The sequence below is a fragment of the Siphateles boraxobius genome, unplaced genomic scaffold (assembly GCF_051911475.1).
Source record: "Siphateles boraxobius isolate OS27281-9 unplaced genomic scaffold, OSU_SipBor_1 22, whole genome shotgun sequence".
Lineage (NCBI taxonomy): Eukaryota > Metazoa > Chordata > Actinopteri > Cypriniformes > Leuciscidae > Siphateles > Siphateles boraxobius.
Genome location: NW_027508833.1, coordinates 30,094,984 through 30,114,740, shown reverse-complemented (window position 1 = coordinate 30,114,740; position 19,757 = coordinate 30,094,984). Strand labels below are relative to the sequence as shown.

Genomic DNA, 19,757 nt, shown 5'->3' with positions numbered 1-19,757 from the left:
CTCCATCACACAATTCAGCAGAGATCCACAGTGCAGCAAAGCTGGAGAAGCTTCAAGGAGGGATTTGCCAGGAAAAGAGATGGTTTTATCTAGTATACTGTGCGAGAAAGATAAGCTCAATGTATACTGAACATTTAAGGATACTGTATACATACAATCTAGTATATGCACAGCTGTTTGGCTCAAACTGGTCTGGGTAAAATGTTATTGATGGAGGCATGGAAATTAATAAAAAATGTAAACCAATCAAAAACACCAATCTAGAGCTGTCACACTGGTTTTCAAAAAAATTCAGATTTAAATATATATTTAGACTAAAGGGTCAAGGTTTGGCTTGTTAGCACGGCCCAATCTGCAGGGTTGTGCAAAATTCAGAATGGAAGAATTGACTCTTTTTCACATCTTGATTTGGAATGTGAATGTAACAAAGGTGGATTACAGAAGTAAAAATCCCATTCATTTTCTTCATAGGGGAATTGTTTTGTAACTATAACTTATAAACCTTTAAAGACAGACCACGTGAGCTCCGAGGTTGGTAATCAAAGGTATCTGGTTTTGTTGAAGCCATCAGCCCACATTATTTAAGCTTAATTTTTAAATAATCATGCTGAACAGCGAAGTCCAGGTGAAAAACGACACTACCCATGATTCTGCAAAGAACTCTTCATCAATCAGAGAATCCAAACAAGCAAAAATCAGCAAAATCAATTTTAGTGCCCCTTCACTCCCATGAAGCACTCCCCATGCTATATAAGCATATTTTGCAAAAAATATAAATTGTGATGTTGTTTTTTAAATTATGTCATTCACAATGCATGTGGGATTGTAGTTCTGTCCCTCATTAAAGCCTTTAAGTGCACAGGGTGCTTCTCATTTCTTATATGTGAATCCTAGCTTCCTAACTCCAACCCCCTTAGGATGAGAGGACAGGATGCAACGAAAGAAAATGAAAATGGACGAATCGAAGGAAAGCTTATTGCAACATTGGAATATTCTTGATCACTCAAGCGTCACTTCAAAGCACCATCCGTATTCATAATAAATATTAAAAAGCATGAATGCCCTGTTAAAATATTTGAGATGTATGGTTTATTTAAATTTCAAATGTAAAAACTTTGTCCCAGGCTGGAGGACGCAGGAACGACAAGGAAGGAAGTATTGAGAAGCACCCACGGTCTTGTACCCATGTCTTTTTGTCAGATTTTCCAAATACCTTTTTTGTTTCAAATTAAAGTCTGCAATGCTAACATATAGCTTTCACCTGGTATTATAGACATCTTTGATTTAGACAAACATACACCGAATGCTTTAGTAATTCGAGCCCACATGGTACTGGACATACAGTATAGGGTATTACAAAAGAGTTGAGTACTAGCACTGAGAGAGCTCCAAACCCAGCGCACATACAGCTCTGTTTTGTGGGTGTCTCCCGCTGTTTGTACAGATGTTCAACAGGCTGATATCAGTGAGTCCTGTGTGTGGATACAAAGCTATAATTGCAGTGAGCCATACATTCCTCTCGGTTGACCTTAATCCACCCACCTGCTTAAACACGCATGTGGGAATGTAAAGATCAAATACCTACGTATATGCTTTCTAACAAGCCCAAGTGCATAAAGCCCCCCAACACACACACACACACACACACACACACACATATATATATATATATATATTTATATACATATATATATATATACACACATATACACATATACATGGCTTCTTTTCAAAATTTCTAAAAAGTTCACATCCATGATCTCGTTCCCTAATTTTCTCCCCATTATTTTCTCTCCTCTCTCACACTTTCCTATAAATAAAAGTGGCAAAACACACTATTTCTTAAAATAATTTTTCACCCAAGAATTAAACATTATTTACTCACCTCTATGTTATTCTAAACCCATCCCATACTGACAAATTTTTTTTTTGGAAGTCTTATTTTGCCGTTTTTTTCCATAGAATGACATTTCTATGTGATCAGAACTGTCAAGCCCACTATAAAAGTTTAATAAAAGTAGTGACATCAAATTTGAATTTGTATGGTGCTGTTATGCTGTTGTTTTTAGTCATTTTGTGGAGCTTGTCAGCCTCTGGTCACTATGAACTGTTCTTGTATGTCAAGAGCCGCATGCATAACAATTCTTAAAGCATTTTTTCCTGGAGTGTGTTCAACATGGAACAACAAATTTTGATTTCTGGGCGAACTATTCCATTTATAATAGTCTGAATTCTTAACATAATGTAAAAGATTAAGCCTGCATTATACTTGTGACACATATAAAAGAACCTCACCAAAAACAATGCCATAAAAACTTTGTTATCTACTGCTGTGCTAAGATATATCTGCAAACCTGTTAAGAGTAACAGCATCTATTAGCCTGGGCCCTGCAGTGGTTCTGGTTGAAGAGGCAGCATCTGTGTGTGCTCAGACACATCCAAGAGGACATGGAGAGATTAGCAGTCTTTGCTCTGCCATGATTAGTGCTAACAGCCATGCAGCAGCACACAAGGCTAGCATCTGTTCCTTACAACAGCACTCCATTCAGCTTCGGCTGGATTCATTAAAAGGGGGTTTCTTCATCGTTTACTCTGGCCCGAGCATCAAAAACTTTTCTGGAAGACTTATTCAACTATGACAACTATGGCTTTCTCCGGACCAAATCACTCAGCTTCAAAATGGGGGAAAGTGAAGTAAGGGGAGGGCGAAGTAAGTTTGATATTAAATATGGAGTGTCGGTTTCTCTGGGAAACAGAGCAATAATCTCCTGATGTGTTTATCCACATGATAACATGATTTAAAGCCCTTCTCAGTGGGAGTGAATAAGAAAACAAATGGAGTCAAGGTATCTTTTCAAAGAGCATTTGGTGCAGTTTGAGCCTGGTGACCGATATTCATTTTCCATTTGAAAGGATAAAAAAAACAGAGTGTCATTTCAAACTACTTTAAAGAGAGAGCAGAACAGAATTATTCATCCAGGGGCCCCAAACAGTGACGTGTTTCCATCACATTTTTACAGAATTACTTGTAAAATCATAATAATGGTTCTTAGACTCATCTCATCTTTTGATTATAGTTTTATAGATAGGGATGCCCTGATATTAGATATCCCGATAATTATTTTCTTGCTATGACCAATAACTAATAAATGGCTGATATTAAAATTCTATAATTTTGATAAATAATTAAAATATAAAAACTTTTTTTTTATATATATTGGCTAAATATTACATATAAAATTATGTTTTCATCTAAGTGAACGTTAGATGATGGCAAAGTTAATCTAAATGAAGAAAATAAAAAATGTGTGAATATTTAAATATTCCATATGGTCTGATAACACAGAGATAGATAGAAAGATAGATAGAAAGGTTCCTTTTTCTACACATTACAGTCTTGATGGAAGATAATATTGTCAATTTACTCAAACATTATACTATATGAAATATCACACATTTTTTGATAAAACAGCGTTGTTGATTATAAACACTATGCAGTTTCACACATCTGTAATGAACGTTGTATCAGCTGGTTCTTCCTGCAACGACTGATGCAGCATTTTGTCAGAGTGTCTTTCTTACATATTTCTTACAATTAAGAGAATGTTCCTCACTGCACCAAACTCATATCAGCTCCTCGGGGAGCTCATGCCACCCTCCCAGTGGCCACATGTTATGGGAGGAATGAAACTGTAAGGGATAAAAACTTATAAACTCATCTGCACAGCTGTCTTCTGCCTTTCATGTTTACAAATTAAATTTATGTTCATGGTAGATGCTTTCTTATCAAAGTAGTTAAAACACAGCGGGGCATTTTGACAACTTTATATGGTTGCAGCAATTAAGATATTTCAGAGTAAAAAACCTGCATCTTAATAATATATTAGTAAATTAAGTTACCAACAATCTTTTAAAAAATACACCTCCTTTCTATATAAATTAGATATAGATATGTAAAAATGACTTATATAAATAAGATCAAAATTATTTTCATGTTATTTTCAATTTAGGCATCACATTAATGTACATGAAAATTATTAATCAGTTTTATATTTGCTAAATATTAAATTTTACAGTGTCAGTAAATTATTAGCATTTAAAGACTGACTTTATGTAAGCATTAGATGATGGCAAATTACATTAAATACAATAAAAAATTATACTATTATCAACAGACACTTTTTGCTAATATGGTGACAATATATTTTACATCACTAATTAGGCTATAGATTCTTAGTGAATTTCATCCAGTGATTTCCAATGTAAGAACAGAGATATCATAATCACAGAATATCATTATGTACGAAGCAGTGAGAAAATTGCAGTGGTGTTTGGCAAACCCATAAGTAGGCTATTTTAGTAGGTCAGTAAGTTCATCTTAATATTTAAGAAAATGTAAGCCTGCTTTTAACTGTCATTGTCTGATTAGTGTTCTGAAATGTAACCAGAGCACAGCAAATCCATCATTGCTGTTTTTGACAGAGAAGGAGATTAGAGGGGAGGTGGGATGCGTCACAAAATTAGTGGTTTTTAAATTACAAATGCTACGTGCTGAATTGCCTTTTGCTGATTAAAAAAAAACCAAGACAAAAAAAAACTAGTTTTCTCTCAATGCAAGAACTTCCTTAAGTTGTGACATGTTTATCTCCAACAGATCTGAAAGCAGTGAGATATTTTTCCCCCTCATTTGAAGGGACATGGAGGAGAAGCGTGTCAGATTATATCAACATCCAATTGTGCCTGTTACCAGTACAAACTTTTCCCTAGAGTCACACAACCATCCAGAAGACAGAATGGCCCACAGCCGGTTCACACACGCATCAATAAAATCAGCATCTGAAAAGAGGTCAAAATAAGCTTGATTTGATAATCAGAAATGACTTTAATCCACCAGCATCCATGACACCGTCAACCATTAGCTGAAACATTATCTGAACTGAAGCATTTCTTAACAGCTCAGGCTGATTTATTGGCATAATCAGCAGTATTACAAATGACACATGCACTATTCTAAAGAGTTAATCACTCTATCATGCATTCCCGAGGATCTAACATGATCTATTTGGCCCTTGCAAGGTCAACAGAAAGCTGTCATCCGCAGAGCCCCAGAGCCCTAATAAATGTCTCAATTTATCAGTCTTCAGCGTAACTGTGTGGGTGTGTATGTGCTCTCTGGAAGGCTGCAAGCTGCTGCTTCTCTGCGTCCGTTAGTATTTGCCTGTTTCATAAACATGGCCATGTGGCTCTCGCTGAGCTGCTGCAGCCCCACTCAGCAAACCACTCAGCCTCTTATTTCCCAGCATGCATCTGGCAGCCGTCACAAACTATCTCAGTGAGGGGGGCTCAGAGTGGGATGCCAGAATGCGAGCCAACTTGCTTGTCCTCCTGACTTTGACAAGGAGATACATTTATATATTTATGCTGTTAAACTCTTAGCACAAAAATACATAACACTGGTTCAAAAGTGTCTGTGTCTGACGATAATAACTGGGATGAGGATGACGACTTCTCAGATGAAGACGAATTTGTAAACTGTCATAGCGTGCCTGGATGAAAAAAGAGACAGCAGTTCTCAATAACTGTGATAAAAAAATAAAACAAAACATTTCATGTTTATGTGCGCAGAAAAGGTTCTCACACAAAATTTATACTAGAACAGGAGAGTATACACATAAATCACACATAAATGTATTGATAATAAACAAAACGCACACAACATTTATTCAAATGTTGATTAACCCGAATTATTCTAAACTTTGGAGAATGCGGCTGCGGTTAATTTGCATAATACATGGCCAAATTCTTCTATATCTGCCCATAAGGGCTTTCAGCACAACCTGTACAGTCATTCATCACTCTTAAAAGAAACTCTTTACACTCGCTCCCTAACAAACACTCTTTATATAGGCCTGGAGTACAAGTGAGCACTGTCCCATTCCAGATTGAGCTGTAAAGGACATAATTTTTGAAAAAAGACTGTAGAGTCACTTAATTATTCAGTTTCTAAAAATAATAATATGTAATTATAATAGCATATATTTCTGCTTAATACATTCAATTCAATTGTTTGCAGTTTTAGTTGGCTGGCTCTAAAGCCTGTTTTATGCTTCTGCGTCGAATCGACGGCGTACACCCGCAGACCCCTCTGCGTCGCCGCGAACCCCTCCGCCGTAGCTCGACGTGCACCTCCAAAAAATTTTAACTACGCATCGAGGCGACGCAGACCACAAGGGCTGTGATTGGTCCGATGCACCGCGATGCAACTCAACCTGACGCAGAACCATAAAACCGCCACGACGCCGTAGGAGTGACCGCATAGCTACGCCGTGGAGTTGACGCAGAAGCATAATGAGGCCTTAAATTTTAGGGGTAGATGAGAGGTAAGATCAAAAGTCTCACGCTCACCAAGGCTAAATACGGTAATAAAAAATAAAATAAAAATTTTAAAAAGTACTATTGTGAAATAATATTACAGATAAAATTTCTTCAAGATTTATTATTGAATAGAAAGCAAAATACCTTATATATATATATGGTATATATTCAAATCCCTTCAAAATAAAGTACAACTTAAATGTTAAGTAAAGTGCAAACTTACAGATGAGTCATGATTCTGACAGCATTTGCACAAGGTCTTCCGAACAAATACACTCATATGCACATTTAGTGAATGAAACCCAGTGAGAGTAAATCTATCGTAGCTGTTGAGGCATGTGTTGTATCTGAAAAACAAATCAGAGCAGAATCAAATTTTAGATGCCCTGAGATAAATGACATGGAGAGTAAAACCAGTCATGAGAGTAACTGCCTTGGAAAAAGTAGTAATTACAGAAAAAGACCAAAATATCCCCCAATCTGCGGGAAATCTACGTAAATATTTAAACAAAATAGATTTGTCAATTTTACTAATTTAAAAAACGACTACCTCAGTTTAGTTGGGCTCCTGCATCCTTTATTGAATGAAGGATATGTGTGGTGTCTGTCAGGAGTTAGTAAACAGCAATAAAGCATACGAGACAGGAGTAGCGAACTTCATCCATCTTGTTTACTCATTTCACTCCACGCATCTAACACCACACAATACTTCAAAACAGTAGTCAAAAATTTACAATTCACTTACGAATACAAAATTTTCTGATTTTCTGATATCGACTGATTTCTAATGCTATTTCATGCATTATGACTTATTTAAACTTTTAAAGAGTTAAAAAGCCAAATACACTCTTTCAGGATTCGCAGAAGAGCGAATCACATCAACCAGAATGAGAGCAAGAGTCAACGTGAATGAATGAATGAGGCATTTATATATCGCTTTCATATGTACTACTGTACACCCAAAGCGCGGTACAATCATGTCAGGGAATCTCTCCTTAACCACCACCAGTGTGCAGCATCCATTGCATGATGCGACGCAAGCCAAAGTACAACGGTGCCAGTGCGCTCGCCACATACCAGATATAGGTTGAGAGGAGAGAGAGTTATAGAGCCGAACATGCTTCGTTCGGGTTACGGAAGCCGTCGGCAGCGCTGTCATTTTGTTTTTAGACCACGAAATCAGTGTGTTTTTGGTTGTGAGGCAAACATAACCTTGTTCAGCTTCCCAAAGAACCCAGCATCAGGGGAACAGTGGATGCAGTTAGTTTTTCCGGGTAAAAGTGTGATTTGCAGATCGCTTGAAACTGAAAGACGCAGCGATAAATGATCGAGGTCATGAGATGGAATTGCAGGCGGTAAGTAACGTCAAATGTCTTGGTAGGCAGCTTGGCTGTTTTCGGAAAGAATCGGTACAGCGTATCTGTCTTTTATAAATCTGATAAAACTAAAGGCTCTTCAGAGATATGAACAATGCAATACTATTCTATAGGAACTCAAGATTAACATGAGATTGGCAGAAACTGTGTGTGTTATGTCTCCTTTAAAGAGCAGATTAGAACATCAGAGTCACACATTTCAAACACATCCAGACATTAGATCCAGAACAGCACATCAGATCTAACTAGCATCTTTAACCAACTGGGCTTCTGAACATCACGTTTAGGTCTAGCGGTATGAGTGTGTGTGTGTAGTGAGCAGTGTTCTCAGCCCGAGTTGTTGGTGTGCATGAAAACGCAGTGAGATGGAAAGCATTCCATGTCTTTCCATCACTAAGAATGCATGTACCCACACCCAATCTTTTGGCAACTGGGAAAAGATCAGTAAACTATCTGTGTCCTTTAGGAACATGCAACGGTTTCCATACCCTCACTTTATCCCCCTCATGGAAACAAAGTGCGATCAGTGTGCCGGCACCGGTGTATTTTTTCATTTTGTGTTGCAGCTGCGTAACCTTTCGGCGAACAGACATGTCAGTTGGCGGGTGCACAGGAGCAGATGGCAAAATAGACAGTCTTGTGCACATTTGCCTATCATACAGGAGCTGAAAAGTACCAGTTGCAGCATGTGGAGTGGCACAGTAGATCTGCAAGAGGTTAGTTACCACAGGTTTCCATGGCTTATGTTGATGGATGGCCATTTGGACAGTGTGCTTGAGCAATGTTGAACCTCTCTACAGCACCATAAGATGTAGGATAGTAGAGAGAGGAACGATGGTGACGAATATTCCTTCCTTCCTTCCAGCTGATGTAAACTGAACACCGTTATCAGTAACAATACTCAATGGATTGCAATGGCGGCTGAAGACTGATTACAGAAACAAAACCACAGAATCTGCAGTGATAGTGTGAGTAAAGGATACCTCATGCCATTTACTGTAATAGTCCGTTAATGTTATAGCAAACTTGAAGTCGGATGCAGCAATGTCAAGTGGCCCGACTGTATTTACAGCCACTTTCTGCCATGGTCCATCTGGCAGTGCCACAGACTAGAGAGGAGCAGGATGTGACTTGATAGTTTTGTCATTGAGCTGAAACATGTGGCAGGAACGTATAACATCAAGAACCTGAGTATCCATCACTGGCCTCCAATAGAGATCACAAAGGCGTTGTTTGGTTCTCACCTCTCCCTGATGTCCTTCGTGCACTATGGAGACCAGCAAAGATCGAAGAGCAGCAACTGCAATCAGCCATGATCCTCGGACGATAAGGTTGTCCTTCACAGACAGTTCTAGTCGCAGTTTAAAGTATGGCAACATCTCAACGTCCAGTCCCTTGGGTGCTGGAGGCCAACCATTAGAAATCTGTGTACGAAGTTTGGTTAGAGCAGGACAAGAAGCACATGCAGCATCAGCAGAAGACAGAGAATTACAGGCAGCAGATACAAAAGCAACAAACTCCATCAACATCATCAACAGGAACTGGAGCTACAGCATTATCTGCAGGAGGAGCAGGTAAGGGCAAACCTGACAGATAAACAGCAGGGGCATTTTGAATCGTCTTTGAAGATCCTCCGCTGAAACAGTATGTCTTAAGAACAGCAGGTTGGTTTGTCGGAAGTGACACTTGTCTTTATTGAGCTGCAAGCCAGCAGTTTTTAGTCGTAGTAAGACCGCTTGAAGTGCTTTGTCATGCTTGATATGTCATGTCAGAGGATGAAAATGTCATCCAGGTAATTTTCAACCCCTGACAAGCCAGTCAGGATGATGGTCATCATCTTCTGAGATGCTACAGGCAATGAAGACAATCTGTAAGGAACACGGAAAAATGGAACAGCCCGTCGTGAGTAATAAAGGCTTTGAGGTCACGTGAGGTCAGTGCACTGAAAGATTGGCACAGGAGAAACAAGAACAGGAAGAATATTAGGAGACAGGACTTGATTGTTTTCAGACCTCACATGCAGTGCAGACATGAGATCCCTACCCATGGGTCGTGTCCCTTTGTCCACGATGAAGAACATTGCAGGAACTGAGTGGTCATGTAGGGAAACGTTCGCTGAAAATTATCCAGCCAATTTGGGTTTTTGAATTGGTCACAAGCCATTGCAGATTCAAGCGGCAGCAGATTCAATCTGGCTTGCTATCGTAACAGCTCTGTCCAGTGTGAGATCAGTTTCTAGTAAAAGTCTCTCACGTATTAGCGGACTAAGCGCATTCTCTACTAACTGATTGCATATCATTTCATCAGTATTGGCAGCGAACATTGCCACATGAAACAACAAGCTCTCGCTAAGCAACAGCATGCTGTAAAACTGTCTTGTGAGGCGCATGAAAGCGGTTAGGGAAGGTGTAAAAGATTAAACTAACGTTTACGTCCTGTGACGTATTTTGTACTGTTTTGAGGGCAGTCATGTGTTTTTGTTTTTCTCTTTTATGTTTTCTTTTTCTTTTCTCTTCTGTGCTGCTACTCTAACAGGAGATGATTGTTAGCTTTTGTTACTATGTTAGCTTTCGGCATGGAGTAGGCTTTCAATCGATCCTTCTAGGTTGTACCCATGTTAGGCAATGAGTAGAAAATCTGTTGTCTCTGTGCCAAGGCAGAAAAGCAGTACAGCTCGCCATCTTTCGTCCAGCCAGGCATGTCCTGTAGCATCAATAACCCGTAGATAATTTTCAAATATTTTCAAATAAATAAAACGGCATAGCAGGCTCACCAGGGCAAAGCAGGTTAGCAACCGTTATCTTCGTGACCAAAAAATTCCTAGTCCTCGCTGTCAATTTGCAGTATCTGTCAGAAGTTAATAAGCAGCAATAAAGCACACGAGACAAGAGAAGCGAACTTCATCCATCTTGTTTACTCATTTCACTTCCGTTCTCCACACATCACTTCAAAATAGTAGTCAACAATGTACGATTCACTTATGAACACAATAATATGATTGTCTGCAAAACTGTGTGGGACAATTTTCTTTCTTGCTCTGAAGCATGTCAAATAACTATTTTCTTGCTACCTGAGTTTGCACTGACAGAAGAGAAATTGTATTATAGCCAGACTCTGAATTTGACAAAGAACAATTCCAGGAAAAACTATGAGAGGGAGATGGCATTTCCTTTATTCTTACACTTGAGGTGTCAAACAGCAATCTTTCGTGCCTGAACACTTTAGTAAACTGGAGGAAGTGTATAGTACTGTGCTCTAAAATGCAGCTCATGTTCCAATATGGCTAGGGTCAGATTACCAGTATATGGCCAAGACCATTACAGCCAAATAGATTGCTTTGACAGTGCTTCTATTGATATGGGGTTTTACTCCACTTTCAGTATGTCTCACAAGCTTTATATAATCAGCCAGTGTTTGTCTGTTAAAGACCGTTTGGAGTCCTTTGGGACCATGAAAAATTTGTATCTACTGTAAATAGATTTTCAAATGACAATTGCGTGGTGTCTCTTAATAGAACATATGTTAGGGCCTCCACCAGTAAATATATTGTATCGGTTACACTTTATTTTAAGGTGTCTGTGTTACAGTATAATTATACATTTAAGTACTGAGTAATTATACTGTAATTAACTATATGTACTTATTTTAGCGTTAGGATTAGGGTTTGGTTAAAGGTTAGTTACATATGTTTATGCATAAGATTTTGTTATTACTACAGCAACTACATGTAACATGTAATAAGATGTGTAAAGTGTTACTCTTATATCCATCGGTATGCCCAAATACTGTTTACTATTAATGGACTGCAGATCATAATAAAAACGGTCTTTAGTGGACTGTAATTACAACAATTTAAGTGTAGCATTCTAAGCCAGCGGGCTAACGGTTAGATAATTGGTATATTATCAACTCGTTAAGCTCAGAGCTTGTTAGACCCTATGAAATCGATTGACAAGCACAGATTTCCTTACTTTGTTGATGTATTTCCTATTGAAACAAGAAGTAGGGATGATACATCAAAGGAGAGATATTTTCATAATAGAAATGAAGAATAAAAATACTAGAATTAAAATTTCAAAACGCCTGTGCTTTAGGGAGCCATTCTGAATAGAACTCAGAAATCTTTTTAAATTCCAATACAATTCCTGAATTTGAATTGAATTTAAACTAGGGATGTACAGATGTATCAACCAATAATCAGTATCAGAAAGATACAGCACAACTTACAAAAATATCTCTCTCATGTAATCACTCAATCAGTGTTTCAGTCATGAAAAGACATCAATAAAAAAGCTTGTGTACATCACTTAATGTTACATTTACCACAAGAAAGTTATCAAGTGTTTAAAGTTTGTTAGTTAGTTAACTATAAAAAAACACTAGAGAGATTATTTACGTTATTTACATATGAATCAATATTGAATCAAATTTGTGTAATACCATAAACAGTAATATTTTCAGAAATTGTTATCGTTTAAAGCGCAAGCATTGCAAATTCAATAGCTAATAGTAAAACGGCATTCAAAAATTCTAATAAAAAATAATTCATACTGTACAAAAGCTCACGATTTTACAACCAAAATATCTGTATCAATTAGCAGATATCTTTCTGAATAATTGGATATTGCATCTTCACAGAAATTTTTTATCAGTGCATCCTTAATTTTAACTGAGGTAGCAAAAAGGACTTAGAAAAAAAAACAAGAAAGAAAGAAAGAAAGAAAGAAAGAAAGAAAGAAAGAAAGAAAGAAAGAAAGAAAGAAAGAAAGAAAGAAAGAAAGAAAGAAAGAAAGAAAGAAAGAAAGAAAGAAAGAAAGAAAGAAAGAAAGAAAGAAAGAAAGAAAGAAAGAAAGAAAGAAAGAAAGAAAGAAAGAAAGAAAGAAATTTTAAAAATGGATGGATGGATGGATAGTTGTGTGCTGGATGTGTTACTAATATTATTTGGTCTTCTTTCCTGGCACAGAAATACTGTACATTTCAAACATGTATACCAATATGTGAAGTATACTAGTACATAGATGACCAAAAAGCTAGACTAAAAATGGATTAAAAGGCTCTTTAGCATCAGCTGAAATACATCACAATGTATTATGTTTGCTTGTTGTAATGACTGAAAGGTCTTTCTGAGGGTAAAAGCAGTCACCTATGTGCTTTATCTATTTATAAAATTACAACAGCAGCATATAATATCGAGTCGTGTGAGAGAGAAAAACTCAAAATAATAAAAGCTCTTACACAGATTCATTTGAGAGTCAAAAAAGCACTCCGAATACATCAGAATATTTATCACAGCATTTTAAGTTCAGTGGTTTTCAGACAGCCGTGCTTCTGTCATGCACAAACAAAATGTAGGGCAAATAAGCCCCCAAATCCATACTGATTCTGAAGTTCTGCTTATGGCAACATACTGAAGTCCACATTTTTGCTACATCCAAAAAAGTAACTTCCTCTAAACTACATTGCATGCCCTCGTCAATGCCCCATCATCCTTTACTCTCTGGGTGCTGTCTGGTGGATACACAGTGTGCCAGTGAGAGGGTCAAGAGGGGGGGGGTATAAGTGCCACTGGTCCTCAGGGTGGGCAGCAATGACATTCTGAAAAATAATACAGTAGAGGCCATCTATCATGTTTTATGAACTAAAGTCACTGTATTCTAATGGCACAATTTTAATAATTTAAATGGCAACTGCCATAAAAACATGATTCCAAAATTTCATTTGTTTGACATATCTTTTTCGACAGGATTACATTTATTCAAACATGCGCTACCGTTCAAAGGTTTGGGGTCGTTAATATTTGTTAATGTTTTTGAAAGGAGTCTCTAATACCTAACAAGGATCAATTTATTTGTATAAAAATGTATAATAGCAAAGCTGAATTTTCAGCATCATTACTCCAGTCTTGTATCACATGATCCTTCAGAAATCATTCTAATATGCTGATTTGCTGCTCAAGAAACATTTCTTATTGTTATAAATGGTGAAAACAGTAGAGCTGCTTAATATTTTTTGGAAACCGTGAAACATTACGTTTCATGGTTCTTTGAGGAACAGCATTTATTTGAACTAGAAATCTTTTGTAACAATGAAAAAAAAATCCGTTTTGATCAATTTAATGTAAAGTTGCTGCTACAAATAATTAATAAAAAAAAAACTACTGACCCCAGACCTTTGAATTATAGTAAATATTAAATAACTATATGAAATAACTGTAATAAGAAATCACTTAAGTTAAATGCATTAGATTTAACTTATGAAGAAGTGCATACACTGTATGTATCATTATATTTACAATTTTAGCGATATGCTAAATATGCTTCACTGAAGTTTGAAAGCTTTTTTTTAAAATACCAACATTTGTCTAAAAACGGCCCATTGTGACTTAATGCGACTCGTTTAGATGGAGCGCGTCACATATTATCTGTTACTATTTTTTATTTTATAAAACCTGCATTCATCGTGGTATTACATAATCAGGAACATCTTGCTTGTTTAAAATATTACATTCTATTTAATCTTTTCTTTCCGGGTGAAAAGATATGCGAGGTCATGTCACTGTTTTTTCACGCTAATGCTAATGCTAAAGGGTGAATGAGAGATTTTCCTGCTTCATTAGTCGCCCCGTAGGACTGAGAGTTTATACACAGAAAAACAAGCTCCTGTCTCTGCACACACACACACCCACCCACACACATCTCTCTCCCTCTCTTCTCCAATGTGCGCAAGGATATGTGACTTTCCCACCCACTCTTTCGCTCTGTCTCTCTGTCACCTCCTCTTCTCTCTGCATGGAAGAGAAAGAGTTTGGCTTGCAGCATCTCTCAGATGCACATACAGCACATGCTGATACACACACACATGCATCTAGAGAAACACACTCCTCTGTCCCGTTCATGCACACACCCACACACCAGTATGCGGTAAGTCCTAAGAAGTAGCATCGCTGCTCGGCACGTATTCAGAACCATGAGAGAATCGACTCTTCTGCCTAGCTACGTCTCCATGGCAACAAGAGCAGCACAGCCCTGTGGTGCACTGTCAAATAACAGGAATGTAATCTTCACTAGAGAGAGAGAGTAAGAGAAAGTAAGATTTAAAAAAAAAACTGAGATGTGATTTTCCATATCTATGAGAGGAACAGAACTGATTACCCGACTACTCTCATCTCTGATTCATTGTGGGGGGACAGACCTGTCCTAACCTATACCCTCTACCTCTTTTTTTGCGCGCTTTCAAGCCTTCTCTTTCTTTTTCTCGCGTTATTCACTGTTTAACTCACTTTCTCGCAGCACAGTTACAGTAGAGTGACGTCCTTGAGGAGGCAGATTCCATCAATTCTAAGAGTGTTTTTAAACGGAGCCTCGAAAAGAGCTTTCTCAGATAACATTCTGTTCCCACAGCTCTCGTGTGCGTCAGAACTTCGACTCATCACCTGCTTTTGGTCAAAGTCTCTTCCTCCTCTCACCATTTCTGCAGAAGAAGTCTGCAGGAGTCTGAGCGTGTTTGAGCGCATTTCTTTTACACCATCAAAGCATCCTGCTGTGCTTCTGTTGTCTTAGACGCTTGATTTTAAAGGGATAGTTCAGCCAAAAATGAAAATTCTGTCATCATTTACTCACCCTCATGTCATTCCAAACCTGTTTGACTTTATTTTTTTCTGTGGAGCGTAAAAGGAAAAATGTTGATGAATGTACAGTACAAGTGCCACTCATTGCTACGAAAGTGAATGGGGAATTGAGCCGCTGATTTCCAAAATGGCATCAAAAAAAAAAGTACCATAAAAGTTTTATAAAGAGACTACAGTAATTCTAACTTTATTTTTATTCTGTACAATTAAATGTAATTATTCTAGGGATACACAAATATGACAATTCTGGTCAAAACCAATAAGCTAATTCTTATTTTCATGCTATGGCTGATAACTGATAAATGAACAATATTAAAACTTTATTTTATCTAAATGAATTAAAAATAAAACATTAAAACTAAACTAAACCGTAAATGCTAAAAGTCAATTTAGCCATCTCAACATTATACTGTACAGTATGAAAAACACTTATCCATTAAAAATGATGTGCTTGAGGACACTGGGATGTGACAGGGAACAAACACTGTGTGTGTGATTGTGTGTGTGTGTGTGTGTGTGTGTGTGTGTGTGTGTGTGTGTGTGTGTGTGTGTGTGTGTGTGTGTGTGTGTGTGTGTGTGTGTGTGTGTGTGTGTGTGTGTGTGTGTGTGTGTGTACTTGTTTAACCTATGGTGGAAATGGATTACTAAACATATTAAATGATGTTTATTTGAAAATGTAAAAATGCTGAAAGTTTTCTGTGATGAGCAGGTTTAGGGTTAGGGGATAGAATATACAGTTTGTACAGTATAAAAATAATTTTATGTCTATGGAATGTCCCCATAAAACATGGTTGTGTGTGTGTGTGTGCTAATAAAGTTTTGTATACAAGGTCTGCTGATAGCCATTAGGTACTAATATACTACTAAATACATTGGTAACACCATAACATTGTGTAGAAGTGGTGTATTAAATCGTGAGACCAAAATATTTCAAAAACTTTTACATATTTAAAAACTTTTTTTGTGGAAAACAATACAAAGAAATTGTATACGCTATTTTAGGAGGTTCCTTTGCTTTTGTAGGCTTTAACCCTCGGCGGTAATGCTGGGCGATACCAGCTCACTTTTTTTCTTATCGGTGCAAAAGAGACTCAAATAACTCTTTCGATTTTTGTCATACAGGCAAGTGTTATACATCATTCAAAACTGTTAGATGTCTACTTTTATTTGTGTACACTAATAATAAAAACAAAATGCTGTGTTTTTCGTAAAATAAAGAAAATCAACATGATGTGCGTTCTGTCGTCTCTCTCAATGTGAAGTTCATTCTGAAACGCGACAAAGTTATCTGTAACTCAGCGAATACTTGCCATCCACACGTGAGAGTTATGGCCTTTGAAAAAACTTAAATAATTTGGTAAAAGTGATATGGAACTGTTATGCGGTCAAAGACCTGCCTACTTTAGCCGTGCGTTTCCTCAGAAATAATTGCACACCTTAAAACATTTGTCAACCAATCAGATTCAAGCATTCAACAGCCCCGTATTATAAGAATCTATAATCACTATAAACACACACACACTCACACACACACACACACACACTGCAGTTCAGTGTAATCCAGGAATGAAAACATTGATCTGTCTTTGCCACTTGAGCAAATATATGACAACTCTCACTGAGACAAGTTTGAATTCCCCAGTCCTCATATCTGTGTTTGAGTGACAGGACTACAGAGAATACAGAGTGTGTATATATGTGTGTGTGGGTGCCTGAGTGTGCGTGACACCTAAAGAGAGAGGAGAGGAGGGGGAATGCACTGCAGGAGCAAGTGTTTAGACCTGCAGTGCTTCCTCTTTCATTCCCTCTCTGTCTCTCAGCTGATATATATGCTAGGACATTGACAGAAAGTGCCGTAAATTCTCTGAGGGCAATAGCCAGGAGCACACATACACACACACACACAAACAGACACACACACACATACAATAAAAGTCCCGTTTGAGTGAGGTTCATCTCTAGTTATTAGCATAGATCCACTTAATGTGTCAGTAATGGGAGAAACAGACTGGCTTATGAATTATCTTCCTTATTTTATACAAACTTACACACACAAACTCAAAGATGTGCTTCCCAGAGTCCATTCACCCACACACATGGATGAAGTCTTGCAGCCAGTATATTATGAATAAACTCCTCACCCAGGACTCAGAGTCTATTACGTGACCCTGTGGAGGACGCCCCTCTTTCACAAGCAAAAATTGCTTATATAAAGTCACCAAACCCACTCCCAGAATGCCCCAGAATAGGCTCACGAGTCTAAAAGCATCAGAATTTCCCATTCAAGACTGTTAGAAAGTGCAAGTATTCTACACTCAGACCAAAAAGGGGTATGACAGGAACCTGTGGGAACAAAAAAAAGCAGCACTTCCTGCTGAAATAAATGTCATTCACACCACAAGTCCCATTTCTGAACATCTAGCGTCCCAAACAAGCTGCCCACCAACCCTACAAGTCCAGAACCTGTTCCAAATGAGAATCTCTTCTGAGCAAGTGTAAGTGTTTCGGAGATTAGATGAAGGGACTCACATCTGCCTACCTGTCAGGTGACGAATGAGTCCGTTTGACTGTGTTCAACTCGATCACAGACAGGCACACGGTCATGGGTGTGGAGAGCTCTCACTCTTTCTGTTTGACTCACTGCGGTACGCTTGGCTCTTCTGTCACACACATAGTGTCGTCCTTTCCCCTCGATCCGTCCTCTTTCATTCAGGCACTCCAAGCATGATTTTAAAAAATGTGAAGAAAATAAAAAAAGGCAGGGAGGGATGCAATGCCCTCCACAGAGAAGTAGCAGTTGGCTGAGCGAAGCGCTCTCTACTGCAGCACCACGCAGGAGACACACACACACACACACAAACACACACACACACACTCACACACACACTCCACACACGCTCTGACTGATCTATTGAAACACAGCCACAATGAAAACCTGGAGATGGAGTCTAGGAATGGTGGCCAGGATCTTTGGTTCTCGTTTAAATTGATTTGGTTCCTCCCCCTCCCATTTTTCTCTCTCCTAGACAGCTCTATAATTTTATGCCTACTGAAGACCTGTCTCACTCTTTCTTTTTGTTCTTAAATGTGACCGTCCCCTCTGAGAGCAAACCACAAGTGGCATTGCTTCCATCCTAGTCCAAACATGGACAACTTCCTAAAGTCGAGTGTCATGATAACATTCGGAAAGGGGGCGTTTTGAGGGAAGAGAGAAAGAGTTGGAGCCTGTATCTGTGCCACTGAACATGAAAGAAAAACAGCTGAACGGAGACAGGCATTTAGACCGGATTTGGTGTCCAAGAGGGCAGTTTACAGTAGTGCGGCCAGAGGCATGAAGATGACATGAATTCATAAATTAGGGCTCTGCAAATATAAATGATTAAGCAATGAATCACAATTGTATTTCCCGGCATTGATACTTTAGAAGAGACAATTGATTTTTAATGCGTGTATTCACGTTTTCTATGGCTCAGTGAATGAAGATGCAGGCTGTTGAAATGAATGAAAGATTCAAAATGTAATTTAAATTATGAAATAAACAATTTTCAAGTTTTGAACATTTTCTTTAAAAGGAAACATCATGGCAAGAAATAATTAACATTCTATTTCATGGCCACTAACAAAATAATTTGTGACATTGATTGATTGTACAAACAGTCAGAAGTCCTTGCTTTTTATTGAGGCACAAGAACATTTTTATAAAATTATACCAGTTATACTATTATTTCAATACCAGCTTGTATCATTAAGCTGATAAATATTTTCATGTTATGGCCGATAACCAATAAATGATTGATATTAAATTCTATATTATTTTGTCAATACATTTCAAAGAAAAAACTTTTTAAAAAATCTTTATATTTTTGCATTCATATTTTTAAAAAAATAATTAAGTGAAATTAGATATCATAATATTATAATATAGGCTACAGTTTGAAATAGCTAGATTTGCTAGAGATTACAATTAACAGTGTTTTTAAACTATTAGTGTTTTTAACTTTAAATGAATATTAGATGATGCCAAAGTGATCTAAATGTAAAAATATGGAAAATTAGCATAAAAATGTATCAAATATATATATATATATATATTTTTTTTTTCTTCTTTTTTTTTAATCGCCCGACAGCCAATAAAGGGAACATATCGTGCATCACTGATTTTGTCACGGTGATAATATAAATAGTAATGCAAAACAATGAATATTAATTCAAAGAAAATTCAAAATAGAAGCATTCTCACTGATGGTCTTAAACTTTTAGACCCTATTGTACATGGACCGCAAATGGACCGCAAACTTTAAACACTGCCATCCATTGATTCAAAACACACACACACACACACACACACACACACACACACACACACACACACACACACA

General features: G+C 37.6%; 1 protein-coding gene and 1 long non-coding RNA gene across 5 annotated transcripts in view; both read right to left on the bottom strand.

Moving 5' to 3' along the window:
• The window catches only part of dlgap2a (discs, large (Drosophila) homolog-associated protein 2a), a 184,523-nt gene that overhangs the window by 134,452 nt on the left and 30,314 nt on the right, over nt 1–19,757 (bottom strand). Inside the window, exon 1 of one of the 3 annotated variants that reach the window (XM_077239554.1) lies at nt 17,918–18,259. The exons of the other annotated variants lie outside the window; for them this stretch is intronic. The gene's annotated coding sequence lies outside the window, so the exon portion shown is untranslated. Of the gene's footprint in view, nt 1–17,917; nt 18,260–19,757 lie in introns of those variants that run through there. 3 annotated transcript variants of the gene reach the window in all.
• LOC143747079 (uncharacterized) lies at nt 4,887–10,803 on the bottom strand. Of its 2 annotated transcripts, none has more exons than XR_013206662.1 (3): nt 10,525–10,803; nt 6,599–6,722; nt 4,887–5,546 (listed from the first exon to the last, which is right to left on the bottom strand). It is a non-coding gene; the product is annotated as an uncharacterized LOC143747079 (long non-coding RNA). The 2 variants fall into 2 exon arrangements; XR_013206663.1 differs by lacking the exon at nt 10,525–10,803 and adding an exon at nt 8,477–8,518.